We start from the raw sequence: 23,234 nt of genomic DNA, 5'->3' as shown, positions 1-23,234 counted from the left end.
AGGTTAGTTTGTATTTCATCCAACAATCTGTGCTACAAATTATGGCTACAGTATATGCAATTTCATCCACTTTTTGAGATTGCCTTTCGCTTACGGCCACACCGGCCTGAGTACGCCTGATCTCGTCCGATCTCGGAAGCTAAGCAGGGTCGGGCCTGGTTAGTACTTGGATGGGAGACCGCCTGGGAATACCAGGTGCTGTAAGCTTTTTGTCACTGCCTTGTGGAATTTCAACTCTTTGTCCGTTTTTTCCCACAAGGCTGAAATATGTGCCCTCGCTTTGAAATAAGTAAGCAAGGTTAGTTTGTATTTCATCCAACAATCTGTGCTACAAATTATGGCTACAGTATATGCAATTTCATCCACTTTTTGAGATTGCCTTTCGCTTACGGCCACACCGGCCTGAGTACGCCTGATCTCGTCCGATCTCGGAAGCTAAGCAGGGTCGGGCCTGGTTAGTACTTGGATGGGAGACCGCCTGGGAATACCAGGTGCTGTAAGCTTTTTGTCACTGCCTTGTGGAATTTCAACTCTTTGTCCGTTTTTTTCCCACAAGGCTGAAATATGTGCCCTCGCTTTGAAATAAGTAAGCAAGGTTAGTTTGTATTTCATCCAACAATCTGTGCTACAAATTATGGCTACAGTATATGCAATTTCTTCCACTTTTTGAGTGACACAAAGATGCTTATCTAAATGGTGGAAATGCAACAGCTGTAATCAGGCTCACTTTGACTTTACATGGTGCACCAAGAGATAGTTTCTCGCTTACGGCCACACCGGCCTGAGTACGCCTGATCTCGTCCGATCTCGGAAGCTAAGCAGGGTCGGGCCTGGTTAGTACTTGGATGGGAGACCGCCTGGGAATACCAGGTGCTGTAAGCTTTTTGTCACTGCCTTGTGGAATTTCAACTCTTTGTCCGTTTTTTTCCCACAAGGCTGAAATATGTGCCCTCGCTTTGAAATAAGTAAGCAAGGTTAGTTTGTATTTCATCCAACAATCTGTGCTACAAATTATGGCTACAGTATATGCAATTTCATCCACTTTTTGAGATTGCCTTTCGCTTACGGCCACACCGGCCTGAGTACGCCTGATCTCGTCCGATCTCGGAAGCTAAGCAGGGTCGGGCCTGGTTAGTACTTGGATGGGAGACCGCCTGGGAATACCAGGTGCTGTAAGCTTTTTGTCACTGCCTTGTGGAATTTCAACTCTTTGTCCGTTTTTTCCCACAAGGCTGAAATATGTGCCCTCGCTTTGAAATAAGTAAGCAAGGTTAGTTTGTATTTCATCCAACAATCTGTGCTACAAATTATGGCTACAGTATATGCAATTTCATCCACTTTTTGAGATTGCCTTTCGCTTACGGCCACACCGGCCTGAGTACGCCTGATCTCGTCCGATCTCGGAAGCTAAGCAGGGTCGGGCCTGGTTAGTACTTGGATGGGAGACCGCCTGGGAATACCAGGTGCTGTAAGCTTTTTGTCACTGCCTTGTGGAATTTCAACTCTTTGTCCGTTTTTTCCCACAAGGCTGAAATATGTGCCCTCGCTTTGAAATAAGTAAGCAAGGTTAGTTTGTATTTCATCCAACAATCTGTGCTACAAATTATGGCTACAGTATATGCAATTTCATCCACTTTTTGAGATTGCCTTTCGCTTACGGCCACACCGGCCTGAGTACGCCTGATCTCGTCCGATCTCGGAAGCTAAGCAGGGTCGGGCCTGGTTAGTACTTGGATGGGAGACCGCCTGGGAATACCAGGTGCTGTAAGCTTTTTGTCACTGCCTTGTGGAATTTCAACTCTTTGTCCGTTTTTTCCCACAAGGCTGAAATATGTGCCCTCGCTTTGAAATAAGTAAGCAAGGTTAGTTTGTATTTCATCCAACAATCTGTGCTACAAATTATGGCTACAGTATATGCAATTTCATCCACTTTTTGAGATTGCCTTTCGCTTACGGCCACACCGGCCTGAGTACGCCTGATCTCGTCCGATCTCGGAAGCTAAGCAGGGTCGGGCCTGTTAGTACTTGGATGGGAGACCGCCTGGGAATACCAGGTGCTGTAAGCTTTTTGTCACTGCCTTGTGGAATTTCAACTCTTTGTCCGTTTTTTCCCACAAGGCTGAAATATGTGCCCTCGCTTTGAAATAAGTAAGCAAGGTTAGTTTGTATTTCATCCAACAATCTGTGCTACAAATTATGGCTACAGTATATGCAATTTCATCCACTTTTTGAGATTGCCTTTCGCTTACGGCCACACCGGCCTGAGTACGCCTGATCTCGTCCGATCTCGGAAGCTAAGCAGGGTCGGGCCTGGTTAGTACTTGGATGGGAGACCGCCTGGGAATACCAGGTGCTGTAAGCTTTTTGTCACTGCCTTGTGGAATTTCAACTCTTTGTCCGTTTTTTCCCACAAGGCTGAAATATGTGCCCTCGCTTTGAAATAAGTAAGCAAGGTTAGTTTGTATTTCATCCAACAATCTGTGCTACAAATTATGGCTACAGTATATGCAATTTCTTCCACTTTTTGAGTGACACAAAGATGCTTATCTAAATGGTGGAAATGCAACAGCTGTTAATCAGGCTCACTTTGACTTTACATGGTGCACCAAGAGATAGTTTCTCGCTTACGGCCACACCGGCCTGAGTACGCCTGATCTCGTCCGATCTCGGAAGCTAAGCAGGGTCGGGCCTGGTTAGTACTTGGATGGGAGACCGCCTGGGAATACCAGGTGCTGTAAGCTTTTTGTCACTGCCTTGTGGAATTTCAACTCTTTGTCCGTTTTTTCCCACAAGGCTGAAATATGTGCCCTCGCTTTGAAATAAGTAAGCAAGGTTAGTTTGTATTTCATCCAACAATCTGTGCTACAAATTATGGCTACAGTATATGCAATTTCATCCACTTTTTGAGATTGCCTTTCGCTTACGGCCACACCGGCCTGAGTACGCCTGATCTCGTCCGATCTCGGAAGCTAAGCAGGGTCGGGCCTGGTTAGTACTTGGATGGGAGACCGCCTGGGAATACCAGGTGCTGTAAGCTTTTTGTCACTGCCTTGTGGAATTTCAACTCTTTGTCCGTTTTTTCCCACAAGGCTGAAATATGTGCCCTCGCTTTGAAATAAGTAAGCAAGGTTAGTTTGTATTTCATCCAACAATCTGTGCTACAAATTATGGCTACAGTATATGCAATTTCATCCACTTTTTGAGATTGCCTTTCGCTTACGGCCACACCGGCCTGAGTACGCCTGATCTCGTCCGATCTCGGAAGCTAAGCAGGGTCGGGCCTGGTTAGTACTTGGATGGGAGACCGCCTGGGAATACCAGGTGCTGTAAGCTTTTTGTCACTGCCTTGTGGAATTTCAACTCTTTGTCCGTTTTTTCCCACAAGGCTGAAATATGTGCCCTCGCTTTGAAATAAGTAAGCAAGGTTAGTTTGTATTTCATCCAACAATCTGTGCTACAAATTATGGCTACAGTATATGCAATTTCTTCCACTTTTTGAGTGACACAAAGATGCTTATCTAAATGGTGGAAATGCAACAGCTGTTAATCAGGCTCACTTTGACTTTACATAGTGCACCAAGAGATAGTTTCTCGCTTACGGCCACACCGGCCTGAGTACGCCTGATCTCGTCCGATCTCGGAAGCTAAGCAGGGTCGGGCCTGGTTAGTACTTGGATGGGAGACCGCCTGGGAATACCAGGTGCTGTAAGCTTTTTGTCACTGCCTTGTGGAATTTCAACTCTTTGTCCGTTTTTTCCCACAAGGCTGAAATATGTGCCCTCGCTTTGAAATAAGTAAGCAAGGTTAGTTTGTATTTCATCCAACAATCTGTGCTACAAATTATGGCTACAGTATATGCAATTTCATCCACTTTTTGAGATTGCCTTTCGCTTACGGCCACACCGGCCTGAGTACGCCTGATCTCGTCCGATCTCGGAAGCTAAGCAGGGTCGGGCCTGGTTAGTACTTGGATGGGAGACCGCCTGGGAATACCAGGTGCTGTAAGCTTTTTGTCACTGCCTTGTGGAATTTCAACTCTTTGTCCGTTTTTTCCCACAAGGCTGAAATATGTGCCCTCGCTTTGAAATAAGTAAGCAAGGTTAGTTTGTATTTCATCCAACAATCTGTGCTACAAATTATGGCTACAGTATATGCAATTTCATCCACTTTTTGAGATTGCCTTTCGCTTACGGCCACACCGGCCTGAGTACGCCTGATCTCGTCCGATCTCGGAAGCTAAGCAGGGTCGGGCCTGGTTAGTACTTGGATGGGAGACCGCCTGGGAATACCAGGTGCTGTAAGCTTTTTGTCACTGCCTTGTGGAATTTCAACTCTTTGTCCGTTTTTTCCCACAAGGCTGAAATATGTGCCCTCGCTTTGAAATAAGTAAGCAAGGTTAGTTTGTATTTCATCCAACAATCTGTGCTACAAATTATGGCTACAGTATATGCAATTTCATCCACTTTTTGAGATTGCCTTTCGCTTACGGCCACACCGGCCTGAGTACGCCTGATCTCGTCCGATCTCGGAAGCTAAGCAGGGTCGGGCCTGGTTAGTACTTGGATGGGAGACCGCCTGGGAATACCAGGTGCTGTAAGCTTTTTGTCACTGCCTTGTGGAATTTCAACTCTTTGTCCGTTTTTTCCCACAAGGCTGAAATATGTGCCCTCGCTTTGAAATAAGTAAGCAAGGTTAGTTTGTATTTCATCCAACAATCTGTGCTACAAATTATGGCTACAGTATATGCAATTTCATCCACTTTTTGAGATTGCCTTTCGCTTACGGCCACACCGGCCTGAGTACGCCTGATCTCGTCCGATCTCGGAAGCTAAGCAGGGTCGGGCCTGGTTAGTACTTGGATGGGAGACCGCCTGGGAATACCAGGTGCTGTAAGCTTTTTGTCACTGCCTTGTGGAATTTCAACTCTTTGTCCGTTTTTTCCCACAAGGCTGAAATATGTGCCCTCGCTTTGAAATAAGTAAGCAAGGTTAGTTTGTATTTCATCCAACAATCTGTGCTACAAATTATGGCTACAGTATATGCAATTTCATCCACTTTTTGAGATTGCCTTTCGCTTACGGCCACACCGGCCTGAGTACGCCTGATCTCGTCCGATCTCGGAAGCTAAGCAGGGTCGGGCCTGGTTAGTACTTGGATGGGAGACCGCCTGGGAATACCAGGTGCTGTAAGCTTTTTGTCACTGCCTTGTGGAATTTCAACTCTTTGTCCGTTTTTTCCCACAAGGCTGAAATATGTGCCCTCGCTTTGAAATAAGTAAGCAAGGTTAGTTTGTATTTCATCCAACAATCTGTGCTACAAATTATGGCTACAGTATATGCAATTTCATCCACTTTTTGAGATTGCCTTTCGCTTACGGCCACACCGGCCTGAGTACGCCTGATCTCGTCCGATCTCGGAAGCTAAGCAGGGTCGGGCCTGGTTAGTACTTGGATGGGAGACCGCCTGGGAATACCAGGTGCTGTAAGCTTTTTGTCACTGCCTTGTGGAATTTCAACTCTTTGTCCGTTTTTTCCCACAAGGCTGAAATATGTGCCCTCGCTTTGAAATAAGTAAGCAAGGTTAGTTTGTATTTCATCCAACAATCTGTGCTACAAATTATGGCTACAGTATATGCAATTTCATCCACTTTTTGAGATTGCCTTTCGCTTACGGCCACACCGGCCTGAGTACGCCTGATCTCGTCCGATCTCGGAAGCTAAGCAGGGTCGGGCCTGGTTAGTACTTGGATGGGAGACCGCCTGGGAATACCAGGTGCTGTAAGCTTTTTGTCACTGCCTTGTGGAATTTCAACTCTTTGTCCGTTTTTTCCCACAAGGCTGAAATATGTGCCCTCGCTTTGAAATAAGTAAGCAAGGTTAGTTTGTATTTCATCCAACAATCTGTGCTACAAATTATGGCTACAGTATATGCAATTTCATCCACTTTTTGAGATTGCCTTTCGCTTACGGCCACACCGGCCTGAGTACGCCTGATCTCGTCCGATCTCGGAAGCTAAGCAGGGTCGGGCCTGGTTAGTACTTGGATGGGAGACCGCCTGGGAATACCAGGTGCTGTAAGCTTTTTGTCACTGCCTTGTGGAATTTCAACTCTTTGTCCGTTTTTTCCCACAAGGCTGAAATATGTGCCCTCGCTTTGAAATAAGTAAGCAAGGTTAGTTTGTATTTCATCCAACAATCTGTGCTACAAATTATGGCTACAGTATATGCAATTTCATCCACTTTTTGAGATTGCCTTTCGCTTACGGCCACACCGGCCTGAGTACGCCTGATCTCGTCCGATCTCGGAAGCTAAGCAGGGTCGGGCCTGGTTAGTACTTGGATGGGAGACCGCCTGGGAATACCAGGTGCTGTAAGCTTTTTGTCACTGCCTTGTGGAATTTCAACTCTTTGTCCGTTTTTTCCCACAAGGCTGAAATATGTGCCCTCGCTTTGAAATAAGTAAGCAAGGTTAGTTTGTATTTCATCCAACAATCTGTGCTACAAATTATGGCTACAGTATATGCAATTTCATCCACTTTTTGAGATTGCCTTTCGCTTACGGCCACACCGGCCTGAGTACGCCTGATCTCGTCCGATCTCGGAAGCTAAGCAGGGTCGGGCCTGGTTAGTACTTGGATGGGAGACCGCCTGGGAATACCAGGTGCTGTAAGCTTTTTGTCACTGCCTTGTGGAATTTCAACTCTTTGTCCGTTTTTTCCCACAAGGCTGAAATATGTGCCCTCGCTTTGAAATAAGTAAGCAAGGTTAGTTTGTATTTCATCCAACAATCTGTGCTACAAATTATGGCTACAGTATATGCAATTTCATCCACTTTTTGAGATTGCCTTTCGCTTACGGCCACACCGGCCTGAGTACGCCTGATCTCGTCCGATCTCGGAAGCTAAGCAGGGTCGGGCCTGGTTAGTACTTGGATGGGAGACCGCCTGGGAATACCAGGTGCTGTAAGCTTTTTGTCACTGCCTTGTGGAATTTCAACTCTTTGTCCGTTTTTTCCCACAAGGCTGAAATATGTGCCCTCGCTTTGAAATAAGTAAGCAAGGTTAGTTTGTATTTCATCCAACAATCTGTGCTACAAATTATGGCTACAGTATATGCAATTTCATCCACTTTTTGAGATTGCCTTTTGCTTACGGCCACACCGGCCTGAGTACGCCTGATCTCGTCCGATCTCGGAAGCTAAGCAGGGTCGGGCCTGGTTAGTACTTGGATGGGAGACCGCCTGGGAATACCAGGTGCTGTAAGCTTTTTGTCACTGCCTTGTGGAATTTCAACTCTTTGTCCGTTTTTTCCCACAAGGCTGAAATATGTGCCCTCGCTTTGAAATAAGTAAGCAAGGTTAGTTTGTATTTCATCCAACAATCTGTGCTACAAATTATGGCTACAGTATATGCAATTTCATCCACTTTTTGAGATTGCCTTTCGCTTACGGCCACACCGGCCTGAGTACGCCTGATCTCGTCCGATCTCGGAAGCTAAGCAGGGTCGGGCCTGGTTAGTACTTGGATGGGAGACCGCCTGGGAATACCAGGTGCTGTAAGCTTTTTGTCACTGCCTTGTGGAATTTCAACTCTTTGTCCGTTTTTTCCCACAAGGCTGAAATATGTGCCCTCGCTTTGAAATAAGTAAGCAAGGTTAGTTTGTATTTCATCCAACAATCTGTGCTACAAATTATGGCTACAGTATATGCAATTTCATCCACTTTTTGAGATTGCCTTTCGCTTACGGCCACACCGGCCTGAGTACGCCTGATCTCGTCCGATCTCGGAAGCTAAGCAGGGTCGGGCCTGGTTAGTACTTGGATGGGAGACCGCCTGGGAATACCAGGTGCTGTAAGCTTTTTGTCACTGCCTTGTGGAATTTCAACTCTTTGTCCGTTTTTTCCCACAAGGCTGAAATATGTGCCCTCGCTTTGAAATAAGTAAGCAAGGTTAGTTTGTATTTCATCCAACAATCTGTGCTACAAATTATGGCTACAGTATATGCAATTTCATCCACTTTTTGAGATTGCCTTTCGCTTACGGCCACACCGGCCTGAGTACGCCTGATCTCGTCCGATCTCGGAAGCTAAGCAGGGTCGTGCCTGGTTAGTACTTGGATGGGAGACCGCCTGGGAATACCAGGTGCTGTAAGCTTTTTGTCACTGCCTTGTAGAATTTCAACTCTTTGTCCGTTTTTTCCCACAAGGCTGAAATATGTGCCCTCGCTTTGAAATAAGTAAGCAAGGTTAGTTTGTATTTCATCCAACAATCTGTGCTACAAATTATGGCTACAGTATATGCAATTTCATCCACTTTTTGAGATTGCCTTTCGCTTACGGCCACACCGGCCTGAGTACGCCTGATCTCGTCCGATCTCGGAGGTTAAGCAGGGTCGGGCCTGGTTAGTACTTGGATGGGAGACCGCCTGGGAATACCAGGTGCTGTAAGCTTTTTGTCACTGCCTTGTGGAATTTCAACTCTTTGTCCGTTTTTTCCCACAAGGCTGAAATATGTGCCCTCGCTTTGAAATAAGTAAGCAAGGTTAGTTTGTATTTCATCCAACAATCTGTGCTACAAATTATGGCTACAGTATATGCAATTTCTTCCACTTTTTGAGATTGCCTTTCGCTTACGGCCACACCGGCCTGAGTACGCCTGATCTCGTCCGATCTCGGAAGCTAAGCAGGGTCGGGCCTGGTTAGTACTTGGATGGGAGACCGCCTGGGAATACCAGGTGCTGTAAGCTTTTTGTCACTGCCTTGTGGAATTTCAACTCTTTGTCCGTTTTTTCCCACAAGGCTGAAATATGTGCCCTCGCTTTGAAATAAGTAAGCAAGGTTAGTTTGTATTTCATCCAACAATCTGTGCTACAAATTATGGCTACAGTATATGCAATTTCATCCACTTTTTGAGATTGCCTTTCGCTTACGGCCACACCGGCCTGAGTATGCCTGATCTCGTCCGATCTCGGAAGCTAAGCAGGGTCGGGCCTGGTTAGTACTTGGATGGGAGACCGCCTGGGAATACCAGGTGCTGTAAGCTTTTTGTCACTGCCTTGTGGAATTTCAACTCTTTGTCCGTTTTTTCCCACAAGGCTGAAATATGTGCCCTCGCTTTGAAATAAGTAAGCAAGGTTAGTTTGTATTTCATCCAACAATCTGTGCTACAAATTATGGCTACAGTATATGCAATTTCATCCACTTTTTGAGATTGCCTTTCGCTTACGGCCACACCGGCCTGAGTACGCCTGATCTCGTCCGATCTCGGAAGTTAAGCAGGGTCGGGCCTGGTTAGTACTTGGATGGGAGACCGCCTGGGAATACCAGGTGCTGTAAGCTTTTTGTCACTGCCTTGTGGAATTTCAACTCTTTGTCCGTTTTTTCCCACAAGGCTGAAATATGTGCCCTCGCTTTGAAATAAGTAAGCAAGGTTAGTTTGTATTTCATCCAACAATCTGTGCTACAAATTATGGCTACAGTATATGCAATTTCATCCACTTTTTGAGATTGCCTTTCGCTTACGGCCACACCGGCCTGAGTACGCCTGATCTCGTCCGATCTCGGAAGCTAAGCAGGGTCGGGCCTGGTTAGTACTTGGATGGGAGACCGCCTGGGAATACCAGGTGCTGTAAGCTTTTTGTCACTGCCTTGTGGAATTTCAACTCTTTGTCCGTTTTTTCCCACAAGGCTGAAATATGTGCCCTCGCTTTGAAATAAGTAAGCAAGGTTAGTTTGTATTTCATCCAACAATCTGTGCTACAAATTATGGCTACAGTATATGCAATTTCATCCACTTTTTGAGATTGCCTTTCGCTTACGGCCACACCGGCCTGAGTACGCCTGATCTCGTCCGATCTCGGAAGCTAAGCAGGGTCGGGCCTGGTTAGTACTTGGATGGGAGACCGCCTGGGAATACCAGGTGCTGTAAGCTTTTTGTCACTGCCTTGTGGAATTTCAACTCTTTGTCCGTTTTTTCCCACAAGGCTGAAATATGTGCCCTCGCTTTGAAATAAGTAAGCAAGGTTAGTTTGTATTTCATCCAACAATCTGTGCTACAAATTATGGCTACAGTATATGCAATTTCATCCACTTTTTGAGATTGCCTTTCGCTTACGGCCACACCGGCCTGAGTACGCCTGATCTCGTCCGATCTCGGAAGCTAAGCAGGGTCGGGCCTGGTTAGTACTTGGATGGGAGACCGCCTGGGAATACCAGGTGCTGTAAGCTTTTTGTCACTGCCTTGTGGAATTTCAACTCTTTGTCCGTTTTTTCCCACAAGGCTGAAATATGTGCCCTCGCTTTGAAATAAGTAAGCAAGGTTAGTTTGTATTTCATCCAACAATCTGTGCTACAAATTATGGCTACAGTATATGCAATTTCATCCACTTTTTGAGATTGCCTTTCGCTTACGGCCACACCGGCCTGAGTACGCCTGATCTCGTCCGATCTCGGAAGCTAAGCAGGGTCGGGCCTGGTTAGTACTTGGATGGGAGACCGCCTGGGAATACCAGGTGCTGTAAGCTTTTTGTCACTGCCTTGTGGAATTTCAACTCTTTGTCCGTTTTTTCCCACAAGGCTGAAATATGTGCCCTCGCTTTGAAATAAGTAAGCAAGGTTAGTTTGTATTTCATCCAACAATCTGTGCTACAAATTATGGCTACAGTATATGCAATTTCATCCACTTTTTGAGATTGCCTTTTGCTTACGGCCACACCGGCCTGAGTACGCCTGATCTCGTCCGATCTCGGAAGCTAAGCAGGGTCGGGCCTGGTTAGTACTTGGATGGGAGACCGCCTGGGAATACCAGGTGCTGTAAGCTTTTTGTCACTGCCTTGTGGAATTTCAACTCTTTGTCCGTTTTTTCCCACAAGGCTGAAATATGTGCCCTCGCTTTGAAATAAGTAAGCAAGGTTAGTTTGTATTTCATCCAACAATCTGTGCTACAAATTATGGCTACAGTATATGCAATTTCATCCACTTTTTGAGATTGCCTTTCGCTTACGGCCACACCGGCCTGAGTACGCCTGATCTCGTCCGATCTCGGAAGCTAAGCAGGGTCGGGCCTGGTTAGTACTTGGATGGGAGACCGCCTGGGAATACCAGGTGCTGTAAGCTTTTTGTCACTGCCTTGTGGAATTTCAACTCTTTGTCCGTTTTTTCCCACAAGGCTGAAATATGTGCCCTCGCTTTGAAATAAGTAAGCAAGGTTAGTTTGTATTTCATCCAACAATCTGTGCTACAAATTATGGCTACAGTATATGCAATTTCATCCACTTTTTGAGATCGCCTTTCGCTTACGGCCACACCGGCCTGAGTACGCCTGATCTCGTCCGATCTCGGAAGCTAAGCAGGGTCGGGCCTGGTTAGTACTTGGATGGGAGACCGCCTGGGAATACCAGGTGCTGTAAGCTTTTTGTCACTGCCTTGTGGAATTTCAACTCTTTGTCCGTTTTTTCCCACAAGGCTGAAATATGTGCCCTCGCTTTGAAATAAGTAAGCAAGGTTAGTTTGTATCTCATCCAACAATCTGTGCTACAAATTATGGCTACAGTATATGCAATTTCATCCACTTTTTGAGATCGCCTTTCGCTTACGGCCACACCGGCCTGAGTACGCCTGATCTCGTCCGATCTCGGAAGCTAAGCAGGGTCGGGCCTGGTTAGTACTTGGATGGGAGACCGCCTGGGAATACCAGGTGCTGTAAGCTTTTTGTCACTGCCTTGTGGAATTTCAACTCTTTGTCCGTTTTTTCCCACAAGGCTGAAATATGTGCCCTCGCTTTGAAATAAGTAAGCAAGGTTAGTTTGTATTTCATCCAACAATCTGTGCTACAAATTATGGCTACAGTATATGCAATTTCATCCACTTTTTGAGATCGCCTTTCGCTTACGGCCACACCGGCCTGAGTACGCCCGATCTCGGAAGCTAAGCAGGGTCGGGCCTGGTTAGTACTTGGATGGGAGACCGCCTGGGAATACCAGGTGCTGTAAGCTTTTTGTCACTGCCTTGTGGAATTTCAACTCTTTGTCCGTTTTTTCCCACAAGGCTGAAATATGTGCCCTCGCTTTGAAATAAGTAAGCAAGGTTAGTTTGTATTTCATCCAACAATCTGTGCTACAAATTATGGCTACAGTATATGCAATTTCATCCACTTTTTGAGATCGCCTTTCGCTTACGGCCACACCGGCCTGAGTACGCCTGATCTCGTCCGATCTCGGAAGCTAAGCAGGGTCGGGCCTGGTTAGTACTTGGATGGGAGACCGCCTGGGAATACCAGGTGCTGTAAGCTTTTTGTCACTGCCTTGTGGAATTTCAACTCTTTGTCCGTTTTTTCCCACAAGGCTGAAATATGTGCCCTCGCTTTGAAATAAGTAAGCAAGGTTAGTTTGTATTTCATCCAACAATCTGTGCTACAAATTATGGCTACAGTATATGCAATTTCTTCCACTTTTTGAGTGACACAAAGATGCTTATCTAAATGGTGGAAATGCAACAGCTGTTAATCAGGCTCACTTTGACTTTACATGGTGCACCAAGAGATAGTTTCTCGCTTACGGCCACACCGGCCTGAGTACGCCTGATCTCGTCCGATCTCGGAAGCTAAGCAGGGTCGGGCCTGGTTAGTACTTGGATGGGAGACCGCCTGGGAATACCAGGTGCTGTAAGCTTTTTGTCACTGCCTTGTGGAATTTCAACTCTTTGTCCGTTTTTTCCCACAAGGCTGAAATATGTGCCCTCGCTTTGAAATAAGTAAGCAAGGTTAGTTTGTATTTCATCCAACAATCTGTGCTACAAATTATGGCTACAGTATATGCAATTTCATCCACTTTTTGAGATCCCCTTTCGCTTACGGCCACACCGGCCTGAGTACGCCTGATCTCGTCCGATCTCGGAAGCTAAGCAGGGTCGGGCCTGGTTAGTACTTGGATGGGAGACCGCCTGGGAATACCAGGTGCTGTAAGCTTTTTGTCACTGCCTTGTGGAATTTCAACTCTTTGTCCGTTTTTTCCCACAAGGCTGAAATATGTGCCCTCGCTTTGAAATAAGTAAGCAAGGTTAGTTTGTATTTCATCCAACAATCTGTGCTACAAATTATGGCTACAGTATATGCAATTTCATCCACTTTTTGAGATCGCCTTTTGCTTACGGCCACACCGGCCTGAGTACGCCTGATCTCGTCCGATCTCGGAAGCTAAGCAGGGTCGGGCCTGGTTAGTACTTGGATGGGAGACCGCCTGGGAATACCAGGTGCTGTAAGCTTTTTGTCACTGCCTTGTGGAATTTCAACTCTTTGTCCGTTTTTTCCCACAAGGCTGAAATATGTGCCCTCGCTTTGAAATAAGTAAGCAAGGTTAGTTTGTATTTCATCCAACAATCTGTGCTACAAATTATGGCTACAGTATATGCAATTTCTTCCACTTTTTGAGTGACACAAAGATGCTTATCTAAATGGTGGAAATGCAACAGCTGTTAATCAGGCTCACTTTGACTTTACATGGTGCACCAAGAGATATTTTCTTGCTTACGGCCACACCGGCCTGAGTACGCCTGATCTCGTCCGATCTCGGAAGCTAAGCAGGGTCGGGCCTGGTTAGTACTTGGATGGGAGACCGCCTGGGAATACCAGGTGCTGTAAGCTTTTTGTCACTGCCTTGTGGAATTTCAACTCTTTGTCCGTTTTTTCCCACAAGGCTGAAATATGTGCCCTCGCTTTGAAATAAGTAAGCAAGGTTAGTTTGTATTTCATCCAACAATCTGTGCTACAAATTATGGCTACAGTATATGCAATTTCATCCACTTTTTGAGATTGCCTTTCGCTTACGGCCACACCGGCCTGAGTACGCCTGATCTCGTCCGATCTCGGAAGCTAAGCAGGGTCGGGCCTGGTTAGTACTTGGATGGGAGACCGCCTGGGAATACCAGGTGCTGTAAGCTTTTTGTCACTGCCTTGTGGAATTTCAACTCTTTGTCCGTTTTTTCCCACAAGGCTGAAATATGTGCCCTCGCTTTGAAATAAGTAAGCAAGGTTAGTTTGTATTTCATCCAACAATCTGTGCTACAAATTATGGCTACAGTATATGCAATTTCATCCACTTTTTGAGATCCCCTTTCGCTTACGGCCACACCGGCCTGAGTACGCCTGATCTCGTCCGATCTCGGAAGCTAAGCAGGGTCGGGCCTGGTTAGTACTTGGATGGGAGACCGCCTGGGAATACCAGGTGCTGTAAGCTTTTTGTCACTGCCTTGTGGAATTTCAACTCTTTGTCCGTTTTTTCCCACAAGGCTGAAATATGTGCCCTCGCTTTGAAATAAGTAAGCAAGGTTAGTTTGTATTTCATCCAACAATCTGTGCTACAAATTATGGCTACAGTATATGCAATTTCATCCACTTTTTGAGATCGCCTTTCGCTTACGGCCACACCGGCCTGAGTACGCCTGATCTCGTCCGATCTCGGAAGCTAAGCAGGGTCGGGCCTGGTTAGTACTTGGATGGGAGACCGCCTGGGAATACCAGGTGCTGTAAGCTTTTTGTCACTGCCTTGTGGAATTTCAACTCTTTGTCCGTTTTTTCCCACAAGGCTGAAATATGTGCCCTCGCTTTGAAATAAGTAAGCAAGGTTAGTTTGTATTTCATCCAACAATCTGTGCTACAAATTATGGCTACAGTATATGCAATTTCTTCCACTTTTTGAGTGACACAAAGATGCTTATCTAAATGGTGGAAATGCAACAGCTGTTAATCAGGCTCACTTTGACTTTACATGGTGCACCAAGAGATATTTTCTTGCTTACGGCCACACCGGCCTGAGTACGCCTGATCTCGTCCGATCTCGGAAGCTAAGCAGGGTCGGGCCTGGTTAGTACTTGGATGGGAGACCGCCTGGGAATACCAGGTGCTGTAAGCTTTTTGTCACTGCCTTGTGGAATTTCAACTCTTTGTCCGTTTTTTCCCACAAGGCTGAAATATGTGCCCTCGCTTTGAAATAAGTAAGCAAGGTTAGTTTGTATTTCATCCAACAATCTGTGCTACAAATTATGGCTACAGTATATGCAATTTCATCCACTTTTTGAGTGACACAAAGATGCTTATCTAAATGGTGGAAATGCAACAGCTGTTAATCAGGCTCACTTTGACTTTACATAGTGCACCAAGAGATAGTTTCTCGCTTACGGCCACACCGGCCTGAGTACGCACCTGTTGATGGGTAATTGACGCACGTGTGAGTGATTGCGCTGAGACTGAGTGTTTGCTCTAGAGAGTTTGTGTTGGAGTTTTGAGCTTTTTGAAGTACAATTTCTTTTTGTAAATTGATTAAGTTAGATTTATAGTTTGGGGTTGTTCCCCGGCAGCATATTGCTGTTTGGGGGACTTTCCTCCTGTCGTTATTCGGATGGATACAATGGCTTTGACCAACGCTGGAAAAAAGACTACGAACAAAGGAAACATGGATAATGGCGCTGCAGCAAGACAGGCGCAAAAATATGAAAAGAATTTAACAGTGGCTGTTGAAATTATGGGAGAAGAGAAGATTACAATGATGGAGGTATTGAGAGGGATTAAAGAAGTTTGTGGACTGGTCTGCGGCTGTCGGGTCAAAGATGAAAAGCGATTTGAAGTGACGCTGTCAAGTGCGAGAGGGAAAGAAAAACTGATGGATGGATTTAAAATCCGGAGCTGTCGAATCATGGCAAAGGATCTATCGCTGGATGAGATGGTTGTATCCTTCTTAAACCTCCCAGTATATATTACAGACGAGGACATCACAGAGCGGCTAAGAGCATGGGGTGTGTCTGCTATATCGCCGGTGAAAAGGCGCTACTGGCCGGGGACGGACATTGCTGATGGGACGCGCTTCTGTAAAGTTAGGTTCACAGACACTGTGCGCTCGTTGCCATATTCTGCCAAATTTGAAACGTTGGAAGGGGCTGAGTACTTCAGAGTAATACACGATCGGCAGGTCAAGGTCTGTAGGCTGTGTATCCAGCCAGGGCACGTGCTACGAGAGTGCCCTGATTTCGCATGTCATAAGTGTGGTGAGCAGGGGCATTACGCACGAGAGTGCAATGGGAGGAGAGAGCGAGGTTGTGTTGGATGCGGGAGGGGTGTAGCGCAGTGCTCCTGTCCCCATGGGGAAGGTGCTCAGGACTGGGCATCACAGGATTTCAGCGCAAATAGTGTCGTGGAGGAGAACGAGGTGGAGGAAGCTGGGGAGGAAATTGGCATGAGTGAGCAACCCCAGGGAGAGAAGGAGGACGAAGAACAGAGGCAGCCAGAGGAGGAAGTGGAGACGGAGCCTTGTATTGAAGGAAGGGAGGCACCCAAAGATGGAGGGATAAGCTCAAGCCTAGACGATGTAGAGTTGGAGGGCGATCCTCGTGGAGAGGGGGGCTCCTCTAGGGAGGTGGATAATGCAAGGGATGACTCTCGCAAACGTAAAGAGTCTGAAGAAGAGCTGTCGGAGGAAGAGTTGGAGTACATACAATCAATGCGTTGGGATAGTAAAAGGAACAGGATAACCAAGAAGAAAAAGAAGAAAAAAGATCAATCATGATGGACTGGATTCATCCCCTCTTTATAGTCATAATGGTGTCTATTAATTAGTATCTATTAACACCAATGGACTTCGTAGCAAAGAAAAGCTAGAGCTGGTGTTGGAAGCCTTCTCTGCGGATATATTATGTCTTCAGGAGACCCATTGGACTGAGCCGTATATGGATAATGTAAGGCAGAGATGGAATGGACTAATGTACGTGAGTAATGGTACTGTGCGGGCATGTGGGGTAGCTATTTTGGTAAAACATGACGTTGTGTCTAACTTAAATTTGTTATGTGCTGACACTGTGGGTCGAATGGTGGGAGTGGGTTTCACTTATCAAGATATGGAGTACTCGTTGTACAATGTCTATGCTCCTAATAATGAAATTGAGAGGAGGGTTATGTTTATGTCTATGGGAGGATTATGTGGGAAAAACTGTTTGCTTGTTGGGGATTTTAATGTATGGATGGATAGGCTAGATGCCTCAAGTAGCGCACATTTTAGCTCTGACTCATCTCGGGGAGCGCTATTAAGGCTAATGAGGGATGAGGATTGGGTGGATATATGGAGGGAGAGGAATCCAGATAAGCGGGTGTTCTCTCGAAGACAAGTGGTGAGGGGTGAGCTCAAGCAGTCACGTATAGATTTGTGTCTCACTCATAGAGAGGTTGCGCACTTGGTTGTGGGGGTAAAGTATTCACACACATTTTTTAGTGACCATGATGCTCTGCTTTTCAGGCTGGGTGCATCAGGGGAGGGGAGGGGGGGTGGTTTGTGGTGTCTTAATGCCAGTATGCTGAAGGATGAGGTGTTTAGGGCAGCAGTGAAAGAGTGTGTGAATGACGCCGTGTCAGATCCTTTATTTGAGTCGGATGTGAGTGTGTGGTGGGAAGGATTAAAAGGGGAGTTCAAGCGGCTGGCAATATCTAGTGCAAGACGGGCAAATGTGACAAGGAGGAGGGAGGAGGGGATTCTTAAATCTCGCCTGTTATTGGAGTTAGAAAAGGTAGAAAACTGCCCAGGCTATGATGTGACAGAGTACCTGAGGGTGAGGGAGGAGTTGAGGGTCGTAGAGAGGCACAGGTGCATGGGGGCAGTGGTGAGGAGTAGAGCACAGTATGTGGTGGAGGGGGAGAGAAATACTGCTTTTTTCCTGGGGTTAGAAAGGAGGAAGCAGGAAAGGAGTTTTCTAACTGAGCTGATAAATGAGAGGGGGGAGAGGGTGACAGATCTGGAAGGAATTTTGAATACAGTGCATTCTTTTTATAAGGGCTTATTTACGTCGGGTGGGGTAGATGAAGTGTGTATGAGAAGAGTGCTAGACGCAGTAGAGGCTAGGGTGTCGACTGAGGATGTAGAGATGTGTGATGCTGATTTTACATTGGCAGAGGTTAAAGCTGCCATATTGGGCCTGAACTTGAATAAGAGCCCGGGTTCAGATGGTCTTACTGCAGAGTTTTACCGTGAGTTTAGTGACATACTGGCCCCACTAATGCTGCGTGTGTATGTGTGTATGGAGGAGAAGAGGGTAGTCCCTGAATCTTTAGCTATGGGTGTGTTGACTGTGTTGTACAAAGGGAAGGGGAGCAGACTGAAATTAGAGAACTACAGACCAATAACCCTTTTGAACTCCGACAATAAGGTGCTTGCGAAGATAATGGCTAATAGGTTGAATAAGGTGATGGGAAGCATCATAGCACCTACTCAGGCCTATGGAGTTCCGGGGCGGGATGTAGTGGACACCCTCTGCACTATCCGGGATGTGGTGAAGCAGATGGGGGAGGTGGGTGGGGCGGTGCTCTGTCTAGATCTGAATAAAGCCTTTGATCGGGTGGAGCATCGGTTCCTGTTAGAGGCCTTGGAAAGATTTGGGTTCGGGCCTCGTCTTAAAGGATGGGTGAAGCTTTTGTATGGGTCAGCGTGCAGTGTCGTGAAATGTAATGGTGTGCTGACTGATCCTTTTCCCCTGGGCAGGTCTGTTAGGCAGGGTTGTCCATTGTCTGCACTACTATACAGCGTCTCAGTAGAGCCTTTAGCGGCGTTTGTAAAGCGGAATGGAGGAGTGCATGGAGTGGACCTCCCGGGGGGAGGCGTCAGTGTACTGCATCATTATGCTGATGACACCACCTGTACTTTGCGGGATGGAGAGAGTGTGAATTGTCTGATGAAGTGTTTTGATGTGTATGGGAGAGCTTCTGGGGCTAAGGTGAATGTAGAAAAGTCTCAAATGTTATGTGCTGATGATACTGTTATGTCTACATGTAACATTCCTTTTAAGACTGTTAAGGGGCATGTGAGAATTTTGGGTGTGAATATTGGGGTAGATGAGCGGGAGGCGAGGGACTTAACTTGGACAGGGGTGATTAATAAAATAAAGACGACTCTGAATTACTGGAAACAAAGGAAATTAAAATTGAGGGGGAAAGTGGTTGTGGTGAATGCATTGTTAATGTCAAAATGTGTGTATACCTTAGGGGTTATGGACATGCCTGTATGGGCTCTGAAGGGAATTAATAATTTAATGTCTGATTTCCTGTGGGGTGGGAAGGGGGTGAAGATTGCTCATGATGTAATGATAGCAGATTATGATAGGGGTGGTTTGAGATTAATAGATCTGGAGGTGAAGTTAAAAGCCATGAGGGTGAAGAGAGTACAACGGTTTTTGTATGGGGAGGAGGGTCAGGGGTGGAAGGAGTTTTTCAGGCATTGGTTGCATAGGAGTGGAGGTTGTGGAGATTATGGGTTGTTAATGTGTTTCAAGCCCAGCATGTATGCAGAGGTGCCTGAGTTTTATCAGGAGGTGTTCAGGGCCTGGGCGGAGTTCTTACCGCAAGTAAGTTATGAGTGTGACTCTATTGGGGTGATTTTGAATATACCAGTTTTTCTGAACCCAATGCTGAAATCAGAGGGAAAGATGCTGGAGAGTAAGGTAATAATGAAGGCGGGTATGATAAGACTGAGGGACTTTAGGTATGAGGTGGTGCCAGGGTTCCTGCCTGAGCAGGCGATCGTAGATACTGTCTGGGGGGTAGATGAGGATGTCAGGAAAGGGATGGTGTTGAGAATGTATGATAGGATAAAGGAGTGTGTTCCAGGGGAGTGGGTGAGGCTGTTGGACAATCATTTGAGTAATGGAGTCTTAGAGACCTTGCCTGTGTTGCAGGTGAAATGTGGGGAGAAAATGCAAGCCTTATCCTCTACCCAGGTGAGGGCCGTATACTGGGCGCTTATTACCAGGAAGGTCAGGGCGCCTGCATCGGAGAAAGTGTGGAGGCAAGTTTTTCCAGGGATGGAAGTTGAGAGGTTGTGGGAAAACATGGTAGTGAGGCTCAATAGTATTGAATGTACCCATTTTGATTTTATGTTGAGGCACAACCGTGTTTTTACCAAGGTGGTGTTACATCAGGTAGACAGGTCAGTGTCTCGTGTGTGTGATGTATGCACAGACAAAGATGAAAATCTGATGCACATGATGTTTGAATGTGTTGATGTAGCTGGGTTCCATGTGAGGTTGAGGGACATGTTAGAAAGGTACTGGGGAGAAGAGTTAATGGGTGGGGTTGATTGGAGGTGTTTGGTATTGTTTGGAGTGGGTCAGCATGTGAAGGGGGGGAATATTGTATTATTGAATTTTTTGCTGTCACATGCAAGGTATGCAGTATATATAAGGAGGAACTTGGCAAGGTTTGAGGAAAAGAGGGTGACAGTGTGGAAGGTGTTTGAAGGCTTGGTAAGGAAGGATGTAGGATTGATGTATAGGTCTAAGCAGGAGGATTTTGAGAGGGTGTTTATGAAGGATTGTGGATTTATTGCTGTGGGGGAGGATGGTGGATTGGTGTATGGGTTTTGATGTGTAACATTTTGGAGATTTCAGTACAAATTTGAAAGAATTGTTTTGAGAATGTCTTAGTTTCTACTTGATAAGGAGGTGCTTTGAACACTCTCTATTCTTGTGGAATGTGGTTTAGCAAAGTATTGTATGCAATGGTAGTATAATTTGAGTTTTGGTATTTGAATTTCTCTATTTTTGATTTGATAGGGGGTGAATTGTTTGCCTGCCAATGTCAAGTATTGTGTTGATTAAAATGGTTTGTGTAGATAAAATTTGTATATCATGTAAAATAAGAATTTTTATAATAAAAAAAAAAAAAAAAAAAAAAGTACGCCTGATCTCGTCCGATCTCGGAAGCTAAGCAGGGTCGGGCCTGGTTAGTACTTGGATGGGAGACCGCCTGGGAATACCAGGTGCTGTAAGCTTTTTGTCACTGCCTTGTGGAATTTCAACTCTTTGTCCGTTTTTTCCCACAAGGCTGAAATATGTGCCCTCGCTTTGAAATAAGTAAGCAAGGTTAGTTTGTATTTCATCCAACAATCTGTGCTACAAATTATGGCTACAGTATATGCAATTTCATCCACTTTTTGAGATTGCCTTTCGCTTACGGCCACACCGGCCTGAGTACGCCTGATCTCGTCCGATCTCGGAAGCTAAGCAGGGTCGGGCCTGGTTAGTACTTGGATGGGAGACCGCCTGGGAATACCAGGTGCTGTAAGCTTTTTGTCACTGCCTTGTGGAATTTCAACTCTTTGTCCGTTTTTTCCCACAAGGCTGAAATATGTGCCCTCGCTTTGAAATAAGTAAGCAAGGTTAGTTTGTATTTCATCCAACAATCTGTGCTACAAATTATGGCTACAGTATATGCAATTTCATCCACTTTTTGAGATTGCCTTTCGCTTACGGCCACACCGGCCTGAGTACGCCTGATCTCGTCCGATCTCGGAAGCTAAGCAGGGTCGGGCCTGGTTAGTACTTGGATGGGACACCGCCTGGGAATACCAGGTGCTGTAAGCTTTTTGTCACTGCCTTGTGGAATTTCAACTCTTTGTCCGTTTTTTCCCACAAGGCTGAAATATGTGCCCTCGCTTTGAAATAAGTAAGCAAGGTTAGTTTGTATTTCATCCAACAATCTGTGCTACAAATTATGGCTACAGTATATGCAATTTCATCCACTTTTTGAGATTGCCTTTCGCTTACGGCCACACCGGCCTGAGTACGCCTGATCTCGTCCGATCTCGGAAGCTAAGCAGGGTCGGGCCTGGTTAGTACTTGGATGGGAGACCGCCTGGGAATACCAGGTGCTGTAAGCTTTTTGTCACTGCCTTGTGGAATTTCAACTCTTTGTCCGTTTTTTCCCACAAGGCTGAAATATGTGCCCTCGCTTTGAAATAAGTAAGCAAGGTTAGTTTGTATTTCATCCAACAATCTGTGCTACAAATTATGGCTACAGTATATGCAATTTCATCCACTTTTTGAGATTGCCTTTCGCTTACGGCCACACCGGCCTGAGTACGCCTGATCTCGTCCGATCTCGGAAGCTAAGCAGGGTCGGGCCTGGTTAGTACTTGGATGGGAGACCGCCTGGGAATACCAGGTGCTGTAAGCTTTTTGTCACTGCCTTGTGGAATTTCAACTCTTTGTCCGTTTTTTCCCACAAGGCTGAAATATGTGCCCTCGCTTTGAAATAAGTAAGCAAGGTTAGTTTGTATTTCATCCAACAATCTGTGCTACAAATTATGGCTACAGTATATGCAATTTCATCCACTTTTTGAGATTGCCTTTCGCTTACGGCCACACCGGCCTGAGTACGCCTGATCTCGTCCGATCTCGGAAGCTAAGCAGGGTCGGGCCTGGTTAGTACTTGGATGGGAGACCGCCTGGGAATACCAGGTGCTGTAAGCTTTTTGTCACTGCCTTGTGGAATTTCAACTCTTTGTCCGTTTTTTCCCACAAGGCTGAAATATGTGCCCTCGCTTTGAAATAAGTAAGCAAGGTTAGTTTGTATTTCATCCAACAATCTGTGCTACAAATTATGGCTACAGTATATGCAATTTCATCCACTTTTTGAGATTGCCTTTCGCTTACGGCCACACCGGCCTGAGTACGCCTGATCTCGTCCGATCTCGGAAGCTAAGCAGGGTCGGGCCTGGTTAGTACTTGGATGGGAGACCGCCTGGGAATACCAGGTGCTGTAAGCTTTTTGTCACTGCCTTGTGGAATTTCAACTCTTTGTCCGTTTTTTCCCACAAGGCTGAAATATGTGCCCTCGCTTTGAAATAAGTAAGCAAGGTTAGTTTGTATTTCATCCAACAATCTGTGCTACAAATTATGGCTACAGTATATGCAATTTCATCCACTTTTTGAGATTGCCTTTCGCTTACGGCCACACCGGCCTGAGTACGCCTGATCTCGTCCGATCTCGGAAGCTAAGCAGGGTCGGGCCTGGTTAGTACTTGGATGGGAGACCGCCTGGGAATACCAGGTGCTGTAAGCTTTTTGTCACTGCCTTGTGGAATTTCAACTCTTTGTCCGTTTTTTCCCACAAGGCTGAAATATGTGCCCTCGCTTTGAAATAAGTAAGCAAGGTTAGTTTGTATTTCATCCAACAATCTGTGCTACAAATTATGGCTACAGTATATGCAATTTCATCCACTTTTTGAGATTGCCTTTCGCTTACGGCCACACCGGCCTGAGTACGCCTGATCTCGTCCGATCTCGGAAGCTAAGCAGGGTCGGGCCTGGTTAGTACTTGGATGGGAGACCGCCTGGGAATACCAGGTGCTGTAAGCTTTTTGTCACTGCCTTGTGGAATTTCAACTCTTTGTCCGTTTTTTCCCACAAGGCTGAAATATGTGCCCTCGCTT

The 23,234-nt window shown here is 46.0% G+C and overlaps 56 non-coding genes and 1 pseudogene across 56 annotated transcripts; all 57 read left to right on the top strand.

The window, feature by feature from the left end:
* Nucleotides 1–88: 88 nt before the first annotated feature.
* Nucleotides 89–207, top strand: LOC118954418. Its single transcript, XR_005044546.1, has one exon. It is a non-coding gene; the product is annotated as a 5S ribosomal RNA (ribosomal RNA).
* Nucleotides 208–384: 177 nt separating this feature from the next.
* LOC118954417 lies at nucleotides 385–503 on the top strand. Its single transcript, XR_005044545.1, has one exon. It is a non-coding gene; the product is annotated as a 5S ribosomal RNA (ribosomal RNA).
* A 260-nt stretch (nucleotides 504–763) lies between these two features.
* Nucleotides 764–882, top strand: LOC118954416. The gene has a single exon (XR_005044544.1). It is a non-coding gene; the product is annotated as a 5S ribosomal RNA (ribosomal RNA).
* Nucleotides 883–1,060: 178 nt separating this feature from the next.
* Nucleotides 1,061–1,179, top strand: LOC118954415. The gene has a single exon (XR_005044543.1). It is a non-coding gene; the product is annotated as a 5S ribosomal RNA (ribosomal RNA).
* Nucleotides 1,180–1,356: 177 nt separating this feature from the next.
* LOC118954414 lies at nucleotides 1,357–1,475 on the top strand. The gene has a single exon (XR_005044542.1). It is a non-coding gene; the product is annotated as a 5S ribosomal RNA (ribosomal RNA).
* A 177-nt stretch (nucleotides 1,476–1,652) lies between these two features.
* Nucleotides 1,653–1,771, top strand: LOC118954413. The gene has a single exon (XR_005044541.1). It is a non-coding gene; the product is annotated as a 5S ribosomal RNA (ribosomal RNA).
* Nucleotides 1,772–1,948: 177 nt separating this feature from the next.
* LOC118954497 lies at nucleotides 1,949–2,066 on the top strand. Its single transcript, XR_005044625.1, has one exon. It is a non-coding gene; the product is annotated as a 5S ribosomal RNA (ribosomal RNA).
* Nucleotides 2,067–2,243: 177 nt separating this feature from the next.
* Nucleotides 2,244–2,362, top strand: LOC118954412. The gene has a single exon (XR_005044540.1). It is a non-coding gene; the product is annotated as a 5S ribosomal RNA (ribosomal RNA).
* Nucleotides 2,363–2,622: 260 nt separating this feature from the next.
* Nucleotides 2,623–2,741, top strand: LOC118954410. Its single transcript, XR_005044538.1, has one exon. It is a non-coding gene; the product is annotated as a 5S ribosomal RNA (ribosomal RNA).
* Nucleotides 2,742–2,918: 177 nt separating this feature from the next.
* On the top strand, nucleotides 2,919–3,037 carry LOC118954409. The gene has a single exon (XR_005044537.1). It is a non-coding gene; the product is annotated as a 5S ribosomal RNA (ribosomal RNA).
* A 177-nt stretch (nucleotides 3,038–3,214) lies between these two features.
* On the top strand, nucleotides 3,215–3,333 carry LOC118954408. The gene has a single exon (XR_005044536.1). It is a non-coding gene; the product is annotated as a 5S ribosomal RNA (ribosomal RNA).
* Nucleotides 3,334–3,593: 260 nt separating this feature from the next.
* Nucleotides 3,594–3,712, top strand: LOC118954407. The gene has a single exon (XR_005044535.1). It is a non-coding gene; the product is annotated as a 5S ribosomal RNA (ribosomal RNA).
* A 177-nt stretch (nucleotides 3,713–3,889) lies between these two features.
* Nucleotides 3,890–4,008, top strand: LOC118954406. Its single transcript, XR_005044534.1, has one exon. It is a non-coding gene; the product is annotated as a 5S ribosomal RNA (ribosomal RNA).
* A 177-nt stretch (nucleotides 4,009–4,185) lies between these two features.
* LOC118954405 lies at nucleotides 4,186–4,304 on the top strand. Its single transcript, XR_005044533.1, has one exon. It is a non-coding gene; the product is annotated as a 5S ribosomal RNA (ribosomal RNA).
* Nucleotides 4,305–4,481: 177 nt separating this feature from the next.
* On the top strand, nucleotides 4,482–4,600 carry LOC118954404. Its single transcript, XR_005044532.1, has one exon. It is a non-coding gene; the product is annotated as a 5S ribosomal RNA (ribosomal RNA).
* Nucleotides 4,601–4,777: 177 nt separating this feature from the next.
* LOC118954403 lies at nucleotides 4,778–4,896 on the top strand. The gene has a single exon (XR_005044531.1). It is a non-coding gene; the product is annotated as a 5S ribosomal RNA (ribosomal RNA).
* A 177-nt stretch (nucleotides 4,897–5,073) lies between these two features.
* Nucleotides 5,074–5,192, top strand: LOC118954402. The gene has a single exon (XR_005044530.1). It is a non-coding gene; the product is annotated as a 5S ribosomal RNA (ribosomal RNA).
* Nucleotides 5,193–5,369: 177 nt separating this feature from the next.
* Nucleotides 5,370–5,488, top strand: LOC118954401. The gene has a single exon (XR_005044529.1). It is a non-coding gene; the product is annotated as a 5S ribosomal RNA (ribosomal RNA).
* A 177-nt stretch (nucleotides 5,489–5,665) lies between these two features.
* Nucleotides 5,666–5,784, top strand: LOC118954399. Its single transcript, XR_005044527.1, has one exon. It is a non-coding gene; the product is annotated as a 5S ribosomal RNA (ribosomal RNA).
* A 177-nt stretch (nucleotides 5,785–5,961) lies between these two features.
* Nucleotides 5,962–6,080, top strand: LOC118954398. The gene has a single exon (XR_005044526.1). It is a non-coding gene; the product is annotated as a 5S ribosomal RNA (ribosomal RNA).
* Nucleotides 6,081–6,257: 177 nt separating this feature from the next.
* LOC118954397 lies at nucleotides 6,258–6,376 on the top strand. The gene has a single exon (XR_005044525.1). It is a non-coding gene; the product is annotated as a 5S ribosomal RNA (ribosomal RNA).
* Nucleotides 6,377–6,553: 177 nt separating this feature from the next.
* LOC118954396 lies at nucleotides 6,554–6,672 on the top strand. Its single transcript, XR_005044524.1, has one exon. It is a non-coding gene; the product is annotated as a 5S ribosomal RNA (ribosomal RNA).
* A 177-nt stretch (nucleotides 6,673–6,849) lies between these two features.
* On the top strand, nucleotides 6,850–6,968 carry LOC118954395. Its single transcript, XR_005044523.1, has one exon. It is a non-coding gene; the product is annotated as a 5S ribosomal RNA (ribosomal RNA).
* A 177-nt stretch (nucleotides 6,969–7,145) lies between these two features.
* Nucleotides 7,146–7,264, top strand: LOC118954394. The gene has a single exon (XR_005044522.1). It is a non-coding gene; the product is annotated as a 5S ribosomal RNA (ribosomal RNA).
* A 177-nt stretch (nucleotides 7,265–7,441) lies between these two features.
* LOC118954393 lies at nucleotides 7,442–7,560 on the top strand. Its single transcript, XR_005044521.1, has one exon. It is a non-coding gene; the product is annotated as a 5S ribosomal RNA (ribosomal RNA).
* A 177-nt stretch (nucleotides 7,561–7,737) lies between these two features.
* Nucleotides 7,738–7,856, top strand: LOC118954392. The gene has a single exon (XR_005044520.1). It is a non-coding gene; the product is annotated as a 5S ribosomal RNA (ribosomal RNA).
* A 177-nt stretch (nucleotides 7,857–8,033) lies between these two features.
* LOC118954495 lies at nucleotides 8,034–8,152 on the top strand. The gene has a single exon (XR_005044623.1). It is a non-coding gene; the product is annotated as a 5S ribosomal RNA (ribosomal RNA).
* Nucleotides 8,153–8,329: 177 nt separating this feature from the next.
* Nucleotides 8,330–8,448, top strand: LOC118954476. The gene has a single exon (XR_005044604.1). It is a non-coding gene; the product is annotated as a 5S ribosomal RNA (ribosomal RNA).
* Nucleotides 8,449–8,625: 177 nt separating this feature from the next.
* Nucleotides 8,626–8,744, top strand: LOC118954391. Its single transcript, XR_005044519.1, has one exon. It is a non-coding gene; the product is annotated as a 5S ribosomal RNA (ribosomal RNA).
* A 177-nt stretch (nucleotides 8,745–8,921) lies between these two features.
* LOC118954475 lies at nucleotides 8,922–9,040 on the top strand. The gene has a single exon (XR_005044603.1). It is a non-coding gene; the product is annotated as a 5S ribosomal RNA (ribosomal RNA).
* Nucleotides 9,041–9,217: 177 nt separating this feature from the next.
* LOC118954529 lies at nucleotides 9,218–9,336 on the top strand. Its single transcript, XR_005044643.1, has one exon. It is a non-coding gene; the product is annotated as a 5S ribosomal RNA (ribosomal RNA).
* Nucleotides 9,337–9,513: 177 nt separating this feature from the next.
* LOC118954390 lies at nucleotides 9,514–9,632 on the top strand. The gene has a single exon (XR_005044518.1). It is a non-coding gene; the product is annotated as a 5S ribosomal RNA (ribosomal RNA).
* Nucleotides 9,633–9,809: 177 nt separating this feature from the next.
* LOC118954388 lies at nucleotides 9,810–9,928 on the top strand. Its single transcript, XR_005044516.1, has one exon. It is a non-coding gene; the product is annotated as a 5S ribosomal RNA (ribosomal RNA).
* Nucleotides 9,929–10,105: 177 nt separating this feature from the next.
* Nucleotides 10,106–10,224, top strand: LOC118954387. Its single transcript, XR_005044515.1, has one exon. It is a non-coding gene; the product is annotated as a 5S ribosomal RNA (ribosomal RNA).
* A 177-nt stretch (nucleotides 10,225–10,401) lies between these two features.
* Nucleotides 10,402–10,520, top strand: LOC118954386. Its single transcript, XR_005044514.1, has one exon. It is a non-coding gene; the product is annotated as a 5S ribosomal RNA (ribosomal RNA).
* Nucleotides 10,521–10,697: 177 nt separating this feature from the next.
* On the top strand, nucleotides 10,698–10,816 carry LOC118954385. The gene has a single exon (XR_005044513.1). It is a non-coding gene; the product is annotated as a 5S ribosomal RNA (ribosomal RNA).
* Nucleotides 10,817–10,993: 177 nt separating this feature from the next.
* On the top strand, nucleotides 10,994–11,112 carry LOC118954384. The gene has a single exon (XR_005044512.1). It is a non-coding gene; the product is annotated as a 5S ribosomal RNA (ribosomal RNA).
* A 177-nt stretch (nucleotides 11,113–11,289) lies between these two features.
* On the top strand, nucleotides 11,290–11,408 carry LOC118954383. Its single transcript, XR_005044511.1, has one exon. It is a non-coding gene; the product is annotated as a 5S ribosomal RNA (ribosomal RNA).
* Nucleotides 11,409–11,585: 177 nt separating this feature from the next.
* LOC118954382 lies at nucleotides 11,586–11,704 on the top strand. Its single transcript, XR_005044510.1, has one exon. It is a non-coding gene; the product is annotated as a 5S ribosomal RNA (ribosomal RNA).
* Nucleotides 11,705–11,881: 177 nt separating this feature from the next.
* Nucleotides 11,882–11,990, top strand: LOC118954506 (annotated as a pseudogene).
* Nucleotides 11,991–12,167: 177 nt separating this feature from the next.
* LOC118954381 lies at nucleotides 12,168–12,286 on the top strand. Its single transcript, XR_005044509.1, has one exon. It is a non-coding gene; the product is annotated as a 5S ribosomal RNA (ribosomal RNA).
* Nucleotides 12,287–12,546: 260 nt separating this feature from the next.
* LOC118954380 lies at nucleotides 12,547–12,665 on the top strand. Its single transcript, XR_005044508.1, has one exon. It is a non-coding gene; the product is annotated as a 5S ribosomal RNA (ribosomal RNA).
* Nucleotides 12,666–12,842: 177 nt separating this feature from the next.
* On the top strand, nucleotides 12,843–12,961 carry LOC118954379. Its single transcript, XR_005044507.1, has one exon. It is a non-coding gene; the product is annotated as a 5S ribosomal RNA (ribosomal RNA).
* Nucleotides 12,962–13,138: 177 nt separating this feature from the next.
* On the top strand, nucleotides 13,139–13,257 carry LOC118954377. The gene has a single exon (XR_005044505.1). It is a non-coding gene; the product is annotated as a 5S ribosomal RNA (ribosomal RNA).
* A 260-nt stretch (nucleotides 13,258–13,517) lies between these two features.
* Nucleotides 13,518–13,636, top strand: LOC118954376. Its single transcript, XR_005044504.1, has one exon. It is a non-coding gene; the product is annotated as a 5S ribosomal RNA (ribosomal RNA).
* A 177-nt stretch (nucleotides 13,637–13,813) lies between these two features.
* On the top strand, nucleotides 13,814–13,932 carry LOC118954375. Its single transcript, XR_005044503.1, has one exon. It is a non-coding gene; the product is annotated as a 5S ribosomal RNA (ribosomal RNA).
* A 177-nt stretch (nucleotides 13,933–14,109) lies between these two features.
* On the top strand, nucleotides 14,110–14,228 carry LOC118954374. Its single transcript, XR_005044502.1, has one exon. It is a non-coding gene; the product is annotated as a 5S ribosomal RNA (ribosomal RNA).
* A 177-nt stretch (nucleotides 14,229–14,405) lies between these two features.
* Nucleotides 14,406–14,524, top strand: LOC118954373. Its single transcript, XR_005044501.1, has one exon. It is a non-coding gene; the product is annotated as a 5S ribosomal RNA (ribosomal RNA).
* Nucleotides 14,525–14,784: 260 nt separating this feature from the next.
* On the top strand, nucleotides 14,785–14,903 carry LOC118954372. Its single transcript, XR_005044500.1, has one exon. It is a non-coding gene; the product is annotated as a 5S ribosomal RNA (ribosomal RNA).
* A 6,066-nt stretch (nucleotides 14,904–20,969) lies between these two features.
* LOC118954371 lies at nucleotides 20,970–21,088 on the top strand. The gene has a single exon (XR_005044499.1). It is a non-coding gene; the product is annotated as a 5S ribosomal RNA (ribosomal RNA).
* Nucleotides 21,089–21,265: 177 nt separating this feature from the next.
* Nucleotides 21,266–21,384, top strand: LOC118954480. Its single transcript, XR_005044608.1, has one exon. It is a non-coding gene; the product is annotated as a 5S ribosomal RNA (ribosomal RNA).
* A 177-nt stretch (nucleotides 21,385–21,561) lies between these two features.
* Nucleotides 21,562–21,680, top strand: LOC118954370. Its single transcript, XR_005044498.1, has one exon. It is a non-coding gene; the product is annotated as a 5S ribosomal RNA (ribosomal RNA).
* A 177-nt stretch (nucleotides 21,681–21,857) lies between these two features.
* LOC118954369 lies at nucleotides 21,858–21,976 on the top strand. Its single transcript, XR_005044497.1, has one exon. It is a non-coding gene; the product is annotated as a 5S ribosomal RNA (ribosomal RNA).
* Nucleotides 21,977–22,153: 177 nt separating this feature from the next.
* LOC118954368 lies at nucleotides 22,154–22,272 on the top strand. Its single transcript, XR_005044496.1, has one exon. It is a non-coding gene; the product is annotated as a 5S ribosomal RNA (ribosomal RNA).
* A 177-nt stretch (nucleotides 22,273–22,449) lies between these two features.
* On the top strand, nucleotides 22,450–22,568 carry LOC118954366. The gene has a single exon (XR_005044494.1). It is a non-coding gene; the product is annotated as a 5S ribosomal RNA (ribosomal RNA).
* A 177-nt stretch (nucleotides 22,569–22,745) lies between these two features.
* Nucleotides 22,746–22,864, top strand: LOC118954365. Its single transcript, XR_005044493.1, has one exon. It is a non-coding gene; the product is annotated as a 5S ribosomal RNA (ribosomal RNA).
* Nucleotides 22,865–23,041: 177 nt separating this feature from the next.
* On the top strand, nucleotides 23,042–23,160 carry LOC118954364. The gene has a single exon (XR_005044492.1). It is a non-coding gene; the product is annotated as a 5S ribosomal RNA (ribosomal RNA).
* Nucleotides 23,161–23,234: the final 74 nt, after the last annotated feature.

This window comes from Oncorhynchus mykiss, unplaced genomic scaffold (genome assembly GCF_013265735.2).
Source record: "Oncorhynchus mykiss isolate Arlee unplaced genomic scaffold, USDA_OmykA_1.1 un_scaffold_386, whole genome shotgun sequence".
Classification (NCBI taxonomy): domain Eukaryota; kingdom Metazoa; phylum Chordata; class Actinopteri; order Salmoniformes; family Salmonidae; genus Oncorhynchus; species Oncorhynchus mykiss.
The sequence above is the reverse complement of the archived record's forward strand: the minus strand, read 5'-3'. Positions and strand labels throughout refer to the sequence as shown.